This window comes from Theobroma cacao, chromosome 5 (assembly GCF_053813885.1).
Source record: "Theobroma cacao isolate CCN51 chromosome 5, ASM5381388v1, whole genome shotgun sequence".
NCBI classification, from domain to species: Eukaryota; Viridiplantae; Streptophyta; class Magnoliopsida; order Malvales; family Malvaceae; genus Theobroma; species Theobroma cacao.
Genome location: NC_142643.1, coordinates 40,295,118 through 40,306,888, shown reverse-complemented (window position 1 = coordinate 40,306,888; position 11,771 = coordinate 40,295,118). Strand labels below are relative to the sequence as shown.

Here is an 11,771-nt window from a genome sequence, read left to right as displayed (position 1 = left end):
TGTGTTTTATAAGCAAACGGCCCCAGGAAATGTTGACTAATAACAACAATTAGGCAAGACAAGAGTCCAGACACGAAAACTTATGGGACCACAATTTTTTTTTCTTTTTTTATGGCCAATAGACTTCTGCCTACAATAAATACAAAAAATTGCCACGACGTTGTACTGGAAAAAGACTGTGTACCACAGGTGTCCTAACCCTGGATGAGGATGAGCCAGTAGGCCTTCATTTTTTAAAATCAAACTCAATTCTAATCCGGTATGTTTATTACATATTATTGCATTATTTTAATAATAAATTTTTTTAATTAAAAAAATTCAAACTTTAATTTTTAGACAGAAGATTATATATCAATGAATGAGTTAAATGTTCAAATGCTAATAATAAAAATTATTATTTATAAAGATATAAATATAAAGTAAATTGCTTGATTCGACAAATTGAATTTAATTATCTTACAATGACTCATAAGAGTGCTATTTATAATAGACTACTTAACCTAAACTTGATGTAAAAGTAAATATGAAAGTATCTAATTTATACTTTTTTGGAGTACAAGAAAAATAAAGTCTTAAAATTGTGCCATCTTGATGAGTAAGTAATGAACAAGGAAATGCACTTCAGCATTTGACTCATTAGTTGGTACGTGATACTGTTTAGAGAGTAAAGTTTGAATCTTTCTCTCCCAATTAAAAAAAAAAAGTAATCAATTAGGAAAATTTTATTTTTGGGAAGTATTCTAGTTACCCTAGAATACCATGTGGATTGGCTCGACAATCCATACGAGCTGGACTAGTCACAGATCTGCGAATTGTGACACTAAGCTTGAGCCTAAAAATTTACTGTTCAAGTCCGAAATAAAAACAATTCGAATTTATGGGTCTAAGTGGATAGCATGACCATTAAAGTTCTATTTTGTATATGCAGCTTGAGGTTTTTCTCTTAAAACAAAACCTTCGGGAATTTAATTGCTACATATATTCAAACCCCAAATTTTTGTGTCAGTGATAATCTTTTCCTTTTGTGGCACATTTTTTAGTTGAAATAATTAATAAAGAATTAATTCATATGACTACTTCCTTAATTCCTTCAATCTCACTTTATTGGACAAGGTTAGACTTTCACAAAAATTGAGATAATTTGAAATTTTCGTTTTAATCCTCAGTGAACTCGACACCTTGATTAAATCAAGCTAACCTTGAGTAGTTCATGAGTGATTTTACTGTGGATGAGCGGTCTACCAACATTCTATTAAGATATTGATGATTTGAGAACAAAAGTAGCATTGAGTCTCAATGCAGGGCAATTTTAAGGAGTAGCAACAGTATGTACCTGCTTGGCTAATGTTCTCTAATATAGCGATATGTTGGGGACAATGATTGAAGGAGCAACTGCAATTTGATTTACCAGGGTTGTTTGAGGATTTCTTTTGTTTCCAATGCCTGGTGAGAACTCTTTTAGTCTGCCCCTCTGTTTGAGTTATGTCTCGTGTGGCTTTATGCTGTTATCTGATGAATGCCCTGCGAAGATGATCTGGTTGAGCTGTATGATGAAGCTGATTTTACTTTCTGGCTGTTGTTTTTCAAGTGGAATCTGGTATCTTTGATCTGCAGGGGTGACTAATTGTTACAGTGCAATGCTCTGCTTATTCTCTTATTTTCACTGTTCTGCTGTTTGATGTGCATAGGTGGGAATTTATTTCATTAAGCAAAACGTATAGGTGATGGGCAATTTGCACAGTAATTGTTTGGAATGCAAATCTTCTGCCCCGAATTGGTGCCCCATTTCCGGCCCCTTTTATAAAATTATGCCATCTGTCCACGTTTATTAATGGCACGTTAACTCTTTTTTTTTTTCTTTTCCAATCTTTTCAATCGTACTCTCCAGTTTTTGCTCAATAGCAAGTTTTAGTTTTCGCCTGGGTTCTTAACCGAGGATGACTTGTTCCTGAACAAGAGTAAAGTTAAGAACAATCTCAAGAATCTCGAAGATTGTTTTGGATTAGACCACTTGTGCATGGACAAAAAAAAAAGCTAAGAACAATCCCAAGAATTCTAAAGTATTGTTTTTTGAAAAACAATTACTGAGAAAAGTACATACAATGCCATTTTTTGGACAGGATTGACCACATTTTTATGGATGTTCTCTACTCTAACAATGTTATTGGGTTCAAATTTGGCAAAATCAATGAAATGGTTGTTTTACAGAAAAGATTAATGTAATGGTGGAATAGCACAAAGCTTAAAATTTGGGGTAAAAGAAAAGAAAAAGCCAAACTTGATCATCCTCTTCATATCTGGGTCTCAAGCAACTCTACTGGTCACAATATTTGACACAGAGAGAACCAGACTGATGCAAGTACAAGCCACGTAATCATAAGCTTGAATTTCATTACTTGAATTTGCGTATAGAATATCAAAATCAAAAAATTTGGTTACACTTGGGATGAAAACAAAGACTTTGCTAGACGCCCGACATATTCAGTCATAAGCTTAAACCCCACCCAAAAATCATCCCAGACATAATATCCCTGTACAGCAAAAGAGTCAAAAACACAGAATCTTCAAGAGAAACACAATGAGTAGAAAGACCATCCTCCATTCCTTTAGCATGAAATAGAATCAGATTCGCCTTCACACCCTGCCATCCTCAAAGCACAGCATAAATCAGAATATTGACAGTATCTCGAGACATAACCACATCAGGTTACAACATACCAGCCAAAATAAAATATCATGGCATCAATACACACCAACATATCACAAACCACGCTAATCAAAGGCCATTGGTAATGTCGTGACGTGCGGGTCCGGGAACCCGTCCGCCAGACGCGGGGCGAAAATTAAAATCGCAAGGTGTGGGAGTCGCCACCAATCTTTTTTATCTAGGTGTGATTGGTCACCTATTAACCCGATTCTTAATCGACGAAGTCCTAAATTAATTTTAGGTCCGTCGAAAGAACGAGAACTGGTCCACGTTTTTTAAAGATGGGTTCGGGAGTGCGGTTACGCACGGAGAAGGATTAGCACCTCCGTGACGCCCGTTCTACGAACGGTACCATTTAATCTTAAGTTATCTTAATATAGCATTTTCTTAGTTTAATCCCTATTTTATTAATTAAAAATTTTTATTGAATTGTCAGACTGAGTTTTTCACTTGGTCTTACGTATGCATATGATGCAAGCGTAGAATGATGTCGTGACTTGTTTATTTTAAATGATGGAGTCGGTAATCTTTTATTGGAGAATTATTCGAAGACTATCCCAACGCTTTGGTGAAGTCTCGAAATCCTCCTCACCTAGAGATATCCCCGGAAGAACTCGTCTCTACTAGCTCCTCGGGGAAATCTCATCATCGGGATTCCCGCGCCATTTGCAAAATATGAGTGGCATGCAATGACAGTGTAAAATGATGGTATCTATATGCATTCGTTTATTGATTGTTTAAAAAAAATTTGGTTATTTATTTATTATTTATTATTTATTTTTTAGTTGTCTATTTAAATCCATATTTGTTGTTGACCAATTTTTTACTTGGTTACAAAGCTTGTCTAATAAATAATTAATTAATTTTTAAACGATTGGATTGTTTAGTAATATTTATTTAAATTAACAAAATTTTCCATATATATTGTTTTCTAACAATGATTATTAGGCTTAATGGGTTTTGGAGTTTAGAGTTCGGATTTATCCCGACGCTTCGGTGAAAATCCGTCCCTGACTTCGTACCCGAAAATATCCACCGGAAAGAGGCAACTCTTTGCCCCTTTTTGGTGGTAATACTCAAATATTTATTCCAATTATATTATTTATTATATTTATTTATTTATTTTTCATTTTTATTATCATTATTATTTTTTATATTTTTATATTTTTATATTTTTTTTTATTAAAAAAAATGTAATATAATGTATATATATATTTGCATCATTAATTATTGTTATTATTATTTTATTTTTTTTTTTTTTTTTTTAGCCTCCAAATATATTTATAATATTAACATTTTTTATTATTTGTCATTGTTATTATTTACATTTATATTTTAATTTTTAATTTTATGAATTTTTATTTTTTGTTTTTTTTTTATTTTTAATATTAAGTATAAATATTTCTTTCCTAAAAAAAAACGTATTTTTATTGAAATGGGCTAGACCCAACACCAAGAAGCCCAAACAAAACAAAACAGGAAAATGGGTTATACCTTGTTGGGCCGGAAGGATGGCCCAAGTGGTCTGGGCCGCGTGAAAGTCTGCCTGGCCCGCTTCCTTGGTCCGCTTGGCCCTCTCCTAAACGCACCGTTTTGGGGCTCTGGGGACTCCCTCAAACGACGTCGTTTTGGGGTCGACCCTTTGGATTCTTCCCTCTGCCAAAACGACGCCGTTTTAGGCCTTGGACTCGTGTATATAAACCCCGCTTTCGTCCTTTCCTCTCATTTTCAGCCTTTCAGTTTCTCTCTCTAGCGTTTCCTCTCCCTTCTCTCTAAAACTCTCCTTTCTTCTCTCTTCGCCGGCGCCGGCGTCCCCCCCTTCTCCTCTCGGATTTCTCTCTCCTAGCCGACGAATCGCTTCGCCTTCCGTTGCCGGCGTCAAGCTCTCTCCCTTCTTCTCTCCCCCGGCCGTTCCTTCCTTTTCTCTCTCTCTCTTTTCTCTTCTCAGATCTCAACCCTTTTTCCCCTTTTTCTTTGTTGTTGCTTTTTGTTCTTTGATTTTTTGTGTCTAACCTCTTTTTGTTTCTCTTTTGCAGGGTTTTTAAAGAGCCGGGTTGTCCAATTTTTTGGACAACCCGGCGAGGGGGGTTCTGCCACCCCCTGGAGTTGGTGGTCAGAGCCCCCCACTTCACGCGTAGTGGGTGGGGGATGGGAAGGCGACGGGATGGCTGGGCGTACGCCCAGCCATCCCGATTTTTATTTTTTTTATTTTTTTTTTATTTTATTTATTTATTCATTTTTATTTATTTTTTTTTAATTTATGTGTCTACAGGTAAGTTAATTGTCCACTGGATCCCTTCTTCAGCAAAGAATCTCAAAGATGGCTTCTGTGTTCTTTTCGGATCTAAGTTCTCCAATAGCGTTTATTTTGGGTTTTGCTAAAACAGAGAATGACAAAGAAGATAAATACCACTTGAGTTTTTAACTGATGACGACTTGTTCATGAATAAGAGTAAAGCTAAGAACAATACAAAAATCCCTAAGATGGCTGAGTTTCCAAGATTGGAGTGTAATGACTGAAAATATCAGGGAAAGAAAAAAAAAAAAAAAGGGGAGTTAACGTGCCGTTAATAAACTTCCATTCATTGGACAGATGGCATAATTTTATAAGAGGGGCAGGGAATGGGACACCAATACGGGGCAGAAGATTTGCATTCTGTTCTATGAGGTGTCAAGGGTGCAGATTGCCACTCTTTTATTTTTACTATGTATATGGGTTTACAAACCAGACTTTGTATCAATGCATTGATACTTATTAAAGCTATGGAACTACAAAATTTATATAGATATATATATATATATATAGCCATCGACTCCATTGATATTACTATGAAGCACATCCTAATTAAACAAGAAATGTAACATCTTGATTCTTCTACTATATTCAATAATCAGGTATATTAATTCAGGAATCATTTTTACAATTCCTTACATTAAATTATTAATTTGTTCTAGTTGAAAAGTTTTACATGAGACTTTAGTGATGGAAGATAGCAAACATAGTTGGAACAAGAGTCTTACAGCGGAGTCTGTTTTTCTTCAATGATATGTTTCCCACTGGTTTCTGCCATTTTTTTCAATTGCTAATACTCACCTGGAAGCAAATTTCTGCAAGCTTGTTATGGTCGTTAACTTCTATCAATCACCTGATGATATAGATGGCCAGCATCTACACGGATTTCGTTGGCGCTACACGTTAGCAACATTGGACCACACACAAGGCGCAACACAACGAGTCGAGCAGAGCTATGGAACCGCAGGATTGGCATGCACGCATGAAGGCGGCGCATATATGAATGCACATCTTCTGCCCCGAATTGTGCATGCAGGTTGCACACGCATGGACGCCGCATGAAAGGAAACTGTACACGTGGGTGCCACGCATAAGGAAAACGCCCAACTAGAACTACTGCACATAGAACTCTTCTTTAATTACTTTACTTGCAACGTGGAAAAAATTAAATCTAAGAATTTTGAATAATCATGTTAATGTCATAATTGTATCCACCTGTTTATGACACGAAAATATTAGTATTTTATACATATTAACATGTCTAATCTATATATGACATTAATACACGTCTAATTAATCATATTAATTAGTTAATTCACATTATTTAATATATTTAAACTCTTTTATTAAATTATTAATACTTAAGATATATACAATCACTTATTATTAATGTTTAAATAAGTTAATTGTGTTCAAATGAACCGTCTCATGTCTAAACAAGTTAAACATATTTATTAAATTGAAAGATCATATTTGTCCAATTTATCCCTTGGTAAATTAAAAAAGACTCCAATTGCTTCTTAATGTCCAAAGTTCAATGGAACCTTCTGAGTTGACACATATGGATGTTTGGGGCCCATGCAGTGGCAACTATTACTGATCAACATTATTTTTTGGTTATTGTTGATGATTTTACAATATTTACTTGGATTTTCTTGTTAAGAACTAAGTCAGATGTTATTGGCATTATACCTTTTTTTTTTACAATTTTATATACAATCAGTTTGGTCAAAGTATTAAGTAAATTAGCACAGAAAATGCAAAAGAGTTTGATTTGGCTGAATTCTATTCTTAAAAGGAATTATTCATCAAAACTCTTGTGTTGGCACACCTCCATAGAATGGCATAGTTGAAAGGAAGCATAAACACTTATTGATAGTAGCTAGGTCTCTTATGTTTCAGTCTGTATTACCTTTCAAATTTTGAGGTGATTCCATTCTTATGGCTGCACATATTATAAATAGGCTTCCTTCTCCGATTCTCAAGAATAAAACTCCTTATAAAAATTTTTTTCAAAAGAGTCCTACCTATACACATTTAAGGGTTTTTGGTTCTCTATGTTTTGCTTCTACATCATCTAATTATAGAAAAAAATTTGATTCCATGTCTAGAAGGTGTGTTATTCTTGGTTATCGCATAAAAATTAAAAGCTATATACTATATGATCCGAATGCACACAAAGTGTTTGTTTTTAGAGATATACTATTCTTTGAACATTTGTTTCCATTTCATACCGATTTTGATTCTACGACACAAAATTATATTCAAATCTTTGCTCCTTAAAACACTTTTAATGATTCTTATTATCATTCACCACATCTTTTATTCTTTGATTCTTGTACTACTTCAAATTTTGGTTTTAATAGTTATGATCTTTCTGGTTCACAGGGTAATTCTCCTCCTGTTATGCAGTTTAATAGTCTAAAGAACTATCTAGTCATGTACTCTTTAATTTTGTCCAATTTAATCCCTGTACTTAAATCTTTAAGTAGATTATTGATATACTTATTAATAAGTCAAATATTTAAGTGTAAAACATTTATGGTGTTAAAAAATATATATAAATATTTTCTTACTTGATTATTTGATTTTAAAATATGTACATTTATTTATCTTTTTTACAAAAATTAAGTTTGAATTTTCCTTTTATAAAAAAAATTTCATACCTAAAGTCAAATTTAGATAAATCACTTACATTATGTTGAAATAAAATAATATAAAAGAGCTACAAAAATTCTTTTTTCTTCTATTTATAATAGTATAAAAAATTAAAATTTATTTAACTTAGTATTTAACTTGGGCTGAACTCAAATTAGCAAAATAGGTTGATTTAGTTTTTTTTTTTAAATGAAGAACGAAGATATGGAGTTAGTGATGGTTATAAAAATAATTCCTTATTTTGACTTGCTTAACTTGGACATGACAAACCTCTTATTACAACCATAGAATCTGAGCTCTTCCCTTTCAATTTTTTATTTATTTTTTATGTTTATACTTTGTTTAATATTTCAAGTTATATTTTTTAAGTTAAAAATTTTTAAATTAAAAACTGCATTTATGGTTAATAAAGTTAAATATAACTGTAAATATTTGTATCATTTTATTTTATTATTAAATTTTTTATAGATCTAAATTAATAATTTAAACTTAAATTTGATAGATTTGATTATGGTATTTGAATTTAAATAAATCGTTTTATAAGAAAATTTGAGTAAATTTAAATAAAAGATAAATTGGGTAAGAGTTTAATAATTTCAAAAGAATGGGTATTTGTAAATTGTGAATGTTGTAATTAAATAGATCTATTTTACTAATTTGAATTCAGTTCAAGTTAAAAACTAAGTTCAATAAATTTTAAATTTTTATAGTATTATAAATAGAAGAAAAAAGAATTTATTTAGTTTTTTTACATTATTTTATTTTAACGTAATACAGGTTATTTATCTAAATTTGACTTTAAGGATGAAATTTTTTTTTAATTTTTTTATAAAAGGAGAATTCAAACTTAATTTTTGCAAAAAAGATAATTTAATGTACATATTCTAAAATCAAATAATCAAGCAACAAAATATATATATATATATATATATATATATTTTAACACAATAAATATTTTACACTTAAATATTTGATTTATTAATGAGTATATCAATAACCTACTTAAAAATTTGTATTTTTCAAATAATTTTTTCAATTTAGTCTTTCAACATCTTAATTTTGTTCAATTTAATTCTCGTATTATATATTTTTGTTCAATTTAGTTCCTATGACGTAGTAGAAATTTTCTTTCCAGAAATTTTTTTAATCTGCCACGTGGCACTGATATGTCAACATCCAGTGCCACGTCAACATTGCCACGTTATCATATTAGTGCCACGTGGCATTACCATGTTATCACGCCAGTGCCATGTGGCATATCACGTTATTAAAATGTACCATGTCAGCGCTAACATCATTCTTTTTAATGACGAAATTAAATGCCGTTAAAGAGATGGACTAAATGAAAGCAATTTTCAAAAACAAGAGATTAAATTGCTTCAATTTTAAGTACAAAGACTAAACTGGATAAAATTGTAGAGTATAAGGGTTGGATAAGTCTTTTAACCGCATTTTAATCATATTGATCATGATTTGGCATCTACCAACACATCTACACCTATTTCTGTTGATTAGAATGTTCATATTTCTCCACTTAATTTTTCTGACCAACATGCTCCTGACACCCATCATCACTCTTTTGTTTTTGTAATTGATATCTCTCACCCAATTAACACCAGAAAAAGTGTTCGACCTAAACAGCTTCCCAAATACCTTGACCTGTATCATCACAATTTACCTACTCATTCTAATTTAGTTACAGCACACCATCAAGTTATCACATATGATGAGTGGATAGATGCTATGAAAAATGAACTTGATGCTTTGGAGTATAACAAAACATGGACAGTAGTTTCTTTTCCTGATGGTGCACATACTGTTGGACGTAAATGGGTATATAAAATCAAGCTTAAGGCTAATGGCAGCATTGAAAGGTACAAGGCTCCTCTTGTAGCTAACGGAAACAGTCAACTAGAAAGATTTGACTCCCATGAAACTTTGAGTCCGATTGCAAAACACACAACTGTAAGAGTGTTTTTAGTCATAACAGCTATTAAAGGGTGGCACTTGTCTTAACTAGACATAAATAATGCATTCCTTAATGGTGACTTTGATGAGGTAGTGTACATGGATCTTCCTCAAGGATATGCATTTCAGGGGAGTGTTTTACAACTTCTCGAATGGTATGCATACTTAATAAATCATTATATGGCCTGAAGCAAGCTTTTAGGCAATGGAACTGTAAGTTTACAAATTCTTTATTGAAGTTTGGATTTCAACAGTCTAGAGCAGATTACGCTTTGTTTACAAAAACTGAAAAATGGAGAATTTGTGGCACTCTTGGTTTATGTAGATGATATAATAATTGCTAGTTCTTGCGTTGAGGCAACTGATAAGGTGAAAAACTATTTAAAGACACGGTTTAAGGTTAAGGGTTTGGGTGAACTTAAGTATTTTCTAGGCTTAGAAATTGCTAGATCCAAGAAAGGAATTTTTATATGTCAAAGAAAATATTCTCTAGATCTAATTAGTGAGTATGGTTTTCTTGGTGCTAAACCTTGGACAACCCCATAGAGCATAACCATAAGCTTTCTAAAGATGATGGTGGCACAATCTTGACAAATTCTACAATGTCTAGACAATTAATTAGATGGAAAGCTATTGTATCTTACATTCACCAAACCTGATATTACATATTCAGTTCAAGTTTTGTCTCAGTTCATGGACAAACCAACTACTGGTCATTTACAAGCTACTTATAGGGTATTGAAATACCTAAAGAAAGCACCGGGACAGGGTATATTGCTTTCTTCTACTTCTGACATACATCTCACAGTGTACATAAATAGTGATTGGGCAGGTTGTAGAGATACTGGAAGGCCAGTGACAAGTTTCACAGTATTTCTTGGTCATTCTGTGATTAGTTGGAAATCAAAGAAACAAGGAGTTGTTGCTAGGTGCTCTGCTAAGGCAGAATACGGAGCTATGGTTATTGCTTGCTCTGAGGTTGTTTGGCTATTGTGTTTGTTGAAAGACTTTGATTGTAATTGTTTAGCTGCTGCAACCATGTACTGTGATAATCAAGTTGCCTTACACATCTCCAGAAATCCAACATTCCATGAAAGAACCAAGCACATTGAGGTGGACTACCACTTTATTAGAGAGAAGGTGCAAGCTGGTGTTATACTTCCACAATATGTCTGTAGCGAGGATCAAATTGCAGATATGTTCACCAAAGCTTTCTAGCCAGCACAATTTTATGGACTCCTTGACAAGATGAGCATTCTCAACTTTCATGCCCATCATGAGAGAGAGTGACAGAGATCTAATGTAATTGATCACAATACCCGTATTTACAAAAATCACACTTTCAATATAATCATTTAATGACATCATGTTCATGTGGATACATTCATCTATTACATCCTTGACTAATGTAATTGATTACATTACCCGAACACGAATTGATAGCCTAACAAAAACATATATTAACAATTACTAATGAGGATACTAGTATATATTTGGCGAGAGTATTGTTTGGTTGCCTTTCTTAAATTGCACCATACTAGTATTAGGGAAGAATATTGTTTGGTTGTCTCAGAGACAGCACCGCCCTACAATTTGTAAATTTCTAGATAAAATCTAGTAACCGTTATAAGGTGTGGTGTGTTTCATACGACAAGAGCCGGACTTGACGGTCCTACTCCCATGTAGCTACAAGCATTTAATTAACAACAATCAATCCATGTTATTTAACGAATTGAATTTATATTTTTTAAAATTTAAAATAAATGAAAAATGGGAACTCTCTTCTCAAAATAATAATGATGATGATGATGATGGTCAAGCAAAGGTTTAATTTATGGTTTTAAATTAGACTATCGTCTTAGAAGTTTTTGATGATATTAGAGCATATATTACCTCATTAATTGATTTCTCTATGATAGATTTGAAATTGTTAGATGCGAAGTCTTTGGTATAAGATACGCTCCTCATTATTTTATGTGAATTATTTGTCACGTAATAAACCTGTTGTCTCTATATATATCAATTATTTAGGTTGGATGTATGTTTAAAAAGTTTAACTCAATATCAAAGTACAAGTTTACTATGTTCTAGTTATCTGTGGCCTCTTATGTGTTTGTTCACTTGATAGACCCGTCTATTTTGATT

General features: G+C 32.6%; 1 non-coding gene across 1 annotated transcript; it reads left to right on the top strand.

Moving 5' to 3' along the window:
* The first annotated feature begins 7,864 nt into the window (after nt 1-7,864).
* LOC148762882 (small nucleolar RNA snoR8a) lies at nt 7,865-7,958 on the top strand. Its single transcript, XR_016026857.1, has one exon. It is a non-coding gene; the product is annotated as a small nucleolar RNA snoR8a (small nucleolar RNA).
* Nucleotides 7,959-11,771: the final 3,813 nt, after the last annotated feature.